The sequence below is a fragment of the Poecilia formosa genome, unplaced genomic scaffold, assembly GCF_000485575.1.
Source record: "Poecilia formosa unplaced genomic scaffold, Poecilia_formosa-5.1.2 Scaffold11, whole genome shotgun sequence".
NCBI classification, from domain to species: Eukaryota; Metazoa; Chordata; class Actinopteri; order Cyprinodontiformes; family Poeciliidae; genus Poecilia; species Poecilia formosa.
Genome location: NW_006799950.1, coordinates 4,256,720 through 4,261,495, shown reverse-complemented (window position 1 = coordinate 4,261,495; position 4,776 = coordinate 4,256,720). Strand labels below are relative to the sequence as shown.

The following is a 4,776-nucleotide window of genomic DNA, read 5'->3' as shown; positions in this document are numbered from 1 at the left end:
TAACATTCAATATCCTCGGTATTTAAGCTTCTCATTTTCGGTCATTACTCGCCGGATCCTTTCGTCTACTCCTGTCACTTTCTAGTTCAGCCCCCTGGTTGAAACCTTGCTGGTTTCCTTCCTTTGTATTTTATTTTTTTGCTCTTACTCCTTATTCCGTCATGGATTTTCTTTGTTTGCATATTTTTATTAATGCATGTGGGGAATCATTTTCTCTAAGATACGCCTGAAATGCCAGACAGGACACACTGAAAGATTAAAAATAAAATAATGGTAATAGTAAGCTTTCATGAAAAACATTATAGTTGCATTTTTATACTTTCCTTATGTTGTTGTGCAACCTTTAAGAAAACATCTGCAAGGAAATCATCATCAAAGACAGTAGTACTGTTATGATGTGAATTTAATTTTGAGTAGAATATTGGATGTGCATACTCAACTGTAATACATGGAGAAGAAGTGCAGCTTCAAGAAATGAATGTTCCAGTCATGATCTCTAGGATTTAGGGTTTCTGTATATTACTAAGTTTGCATCTCTGTTTATTTTAGTGCTTAATGTTTCTAGAAATGGAATATTTTCTGCTCAGCTTTTCCTGGTTGTCTCTGTGCCTTTCCTCGGTATCTCATCCAACTGTTCTCGGTTAGCTGTTCCTCATCTGCTGACTAACTTGCCTTTGTAACATTCCAGTAATCAACCTCCACAGCATTAATAGTTCTCATTCTAAAATCCTCTGTTGTTGTTGCCAGCCTGTTCTTGTTGTTTTCTGTGAACCTATGCCAGCCTCTGGTTCTGTTCATCATCAAAATCCAGATTCATCATGCACCTCCCATATTCTTCTCTTCTTTTGGGTCTACAACAATGAAAGGATCACGATAGCACCAGCGTCAGTGTTTGACACAAATTTCTACGGTTGCGTCTAAAAATTCCACAACATGAGGTTTTTGACATGCTAAAAACCACACATTTGCAGTAATTTTTGCGACAGAATTGCAGCGAAGGCCTATATTTACATTACTTACCTCATGCGACACTGTGCTGAAGTTCTGTCTGCGCTAATAAAGATTCAGTCACTTCAGGATGCTGAGTGGTTGAAGAAACTCTGTCTGACACATTCACACTTGTTTTCTGATAAATTCATGTAAGAGTTATTTGACCACTGAGTATAAAGGGTTCATGTTCAAAACTAAGTACAGAAAAATATAAAACGGGACCATGACATTATGGCAAGAGTAATATATACAGTCAGTTTTATAACCTGCATCCTGATACACAACATGTGCAATCTTAGGATGCAATAAAAGCAACAGTCATACTTCACAAAGTTAACACGACTTGATGTTTCACAAAATGTGCTTCATTTGTTTATGCTTAGCTCCATGCAAGACTCGTTCTTAGATACACCGTTTCCTATTTGGTGACACAGAAAACACCGATAGTTTCCCACTATTAACAAAATATCAACGTGATTTATTTTACTTGTCAGGAGAAAAGCTACAAATCAAAATGTATATATACATAAGGAAATCTGAAATGTTTAAAAAAACTGGTTTCACTTTTACAGGACTAATAAAAAGAAAGGTGCAAATATGCCAAAAATACTGTGAGAAAAATACAAGACACAATTTCCCGCTACCCATTGTAATGCAATATTAATATGGTACTTCAAAGAGCCTTTTAAGTTTTTTCTTGAATAAACAAAAAGCCTTTTCTGAGGATTCTTTAATTTTAGGGCTTTCATTTCTAACAATGGATTCTTTTTAATATGGTTTACAGAGGAAAACCAGAAAACATGATTTTCAGTTTGGTAAATATAGAAACTCTCTTAAAGAACTTTTTTTTTTTTTTTTTTTTTTTTTACAAAACTAGAGAGCCACTGAAGACTATTACACTACATGACCTTTTCTTTTTACACAATTGGTGACAGTTGAATAACAAACCTTGAAGAAAACAAATAGAGAAGATGAAGAGCATTATCTACTTCAGAACCTAAAGAACTGAATCCAACCTCAAACTAAGCAGATTATGGAGGGTTCTTCTCAAGGAGATCTATGATGACAACAATGGGCAGGGCACTGTGTACCTGGAACTGAGTCTGGTACACAGTGATTCTGTAAACTGATGCAAAGGTGTTGATACAGTACACTACAACAACTCTCTGATGTATAATGAAAAACAGCAGATGGAGCCACATCAAAGTATCAAGATCCAAGCCTTTATCCTCGCTTTCCTTGAGCTTCCAATCAAACAATGACCCCTTCATGAGCAGCCATTATTCAGACTCAGCCCGTCTTCCAAAACAGGTCATCCAGTCCTTCAACTTGACAGTCTCCTGCTGGTCTGGCTTATCCACACCCCATTCCTTTCTCCTTCCCTTGCTCTTGGAAGAAAAGACACAGAGACAAGGGATTTGCCTCACGCTAGGTAGCCGTTTTATGTGTAGCGTATAAAAAAAGAGGGTTTCTCTTTGTGTGTGTGTGTGTGCGCGTGTGTGTGTGTGTGTGTGTGTGTGTGTGTGTGTGTGCGTGTGTGTGTGTGTGTGTGTGTTACATGGTGGGACTTTGCAAAGAGAGCCAGGAGCCCACTTGAGGAGCATTGGGTTTTAGAACTGGATGATTTGTTTGGAGAAACCCTCTAGACCCAAAAGGAGGATTAGCTGCACGCAGGTTCCCATGAAACCAAGATGAAGTGAAGAGGCCTTCACGGACTGCTGCACCTCTGCATGATTATATGCACAAAGACATACCTGAAATACAGTACAAGCATGAGCAGCATGAAACTTTTTCAATCTTTATTTAAATATGTGATTCTATTCACACACCAATACAAAGGTTACCTTTATTAGGTAGGACATTTACAGCTTTTCCATGACCTCCATTTCTGTATCGGATTTCCACAACTTACAGCAAATTTCTGCAATAGCAGAAAAGGCCAAAAAAGTTACTACATTTTTACATTTTTTTTTCTTTTTACCCTTTTCTGTTGTTTTTTTTTTTGTATGGATCAGGGTTCTGTATCTTTGATAAAGTTTGAATTGAATTTGTACTATCATCTGGGTCTCATATATATATATATATATATATGAATAAAAGTACTAAATAAAAAAAATACATAGCACTTAGGTGAAGAAAGCACAGTCTCTCTGAACGGGTCATCATGAACTCATCTCGAGTTCCTGCGCTGTAGGGCAGAAATGTTTTTCCAGGTGCAAACGCTGCCATCTGCTGGTCAAGATAGAAAAAAAATATCTGTAATCTTGAGTGAAATTAGTAACTCCATCTTGAGGAAAATCAAATCTATCTGCCAGCTGAAGCTGTAAACTTTACAATATCTGCTGGATTTTTCCGGTCAGTGTGGAAAAAGCATGTATGTTTATTTTTCATACATGCAAAAAGTATTTTACAACAAGCATATTAATTAGGCTTTGAAATGAGTAAAGACAGAGGTACAACAATTTATTAACTCCTTGCACGTTTAAAAAAAGTTTTTTACATTTGTAACTGGAATATTGTCAAACATATTAAGGTCATGATAAGTATAATAGTAAACAAAACCCTGCAGTCAGTGGCTGTCTGCAGTATACCTGTGTGGTATGTTGTAGAAACCATACCACGCATAATGCTTTCACTCATGGCAGCTGTATTAATGGGAGCGTTAAGCACCGACTCTCTTACAAGCATTTAGTTCCTTTGCAACTTGTTACCGAGCCCCAAGCCTCTTAGTGACAGCCAATGTGAGAAGGAACTTGAACTTGCAAGACAAGGATGATATTTATGCTATACGCATCTTCTGATATGCAGTACGTATAAGTTTGTTAGTTTATTTGGATACCCATTGCTGTAACAATGGCTACTCTTCCTAGGGTCCACATCCCTGGGAAGAGTAGCCATATACCTAATTAACTTCATTATATGAATGTAGTTTGAATGCCGCATGCTGTTAGATCCCCATGGTGTGATCACAATGACAGCAGCTGCCATGAATAACTACTCCTATCGTCAAATCAAGCATTTGCTGTAGTTGTCCACAGTAACCTGGGAAATCTTGGGTCCCTTTCATCTCCTCAGTGTGCAAGACTGAACAACTGGTCACCGTCAACACTTCCTTGTGCATGCCACAGACAGCTCCTCTCAGCCTGGTGGCAAACATAGTGGAGATTAGCATGCCAGCAGTTCTCTTGCCTAAAATCTTTGACAGCATTAGCACATGCTCAGTCGAGGGCATACACAAGAGCCAGCTGTCAAGTGAAGGGGGTTCCTGGTGCTTTGTTCAAGGTTGCTCTCACCATTTAAAGCAGTGGTGCTCCATCATGACTCCCATGGTAGGTGTTAATTTGGTAATGGTAACACATTTCCATGGATGTCGACGTGTTTGAAAAACAGCTTTTCCACAGTTTCTCCACAGAGCCTGGAAAGGAATCACTGTAACTACATAGGACAGATTTCTCTATTCTTGTCCCCTATATACCATAACACCACTAGCCTGGACTGCGGATACAAAGTAGGGTGGTTCGATGCCTTGTATTTTATTTTTTTTTATTCTGAATAATCATTTGAATGTTGTATCTGAAATGTTAGTGAACCTGTCCTTTGGTGGCAAGAGTGTGGTTTTCTGCCACTCTAGATCGTCTACTTTATGGTTCGATGTGCATTTTGGAACATTATTCTTCACACCTTTGTTGTGACAAGTGATTATTTCAGCTACTGTTGCTGTTTTATCATCTCGAACAAGCCTGCCAGTTCTCCTCTGACCTCTGAAATTAACAAGGCATTTTTATC

At 38.2% G+C, this 4,776-nt stretch overlaps 1 long non-coding RNA gene across 1 annotated transcript; it reads right to left on the bottom strand.

Annotated features, from left to right (window-relative positions):
• Positions 1-2,191: 2,191 nt before the first annotated feature.
• LOC107835299 (uncharacterized) lies at positions 2,192-2,914 on the bottom strand. Its single transcript, XR_001661115.1, has 3 exons — positions 2,835-2,914; positions 2,549-2,744; positions 2,192-2,378 (listed from the first exon to the last, which is right to left on the bottom strand). It is a non-coding gene; the product is annotated as an uncharacterized LOC107835299 (long non-coding RNA).
• Between the last annotated feature and the right edge of the window lie 1,862 nt (positions 2,915-4,776).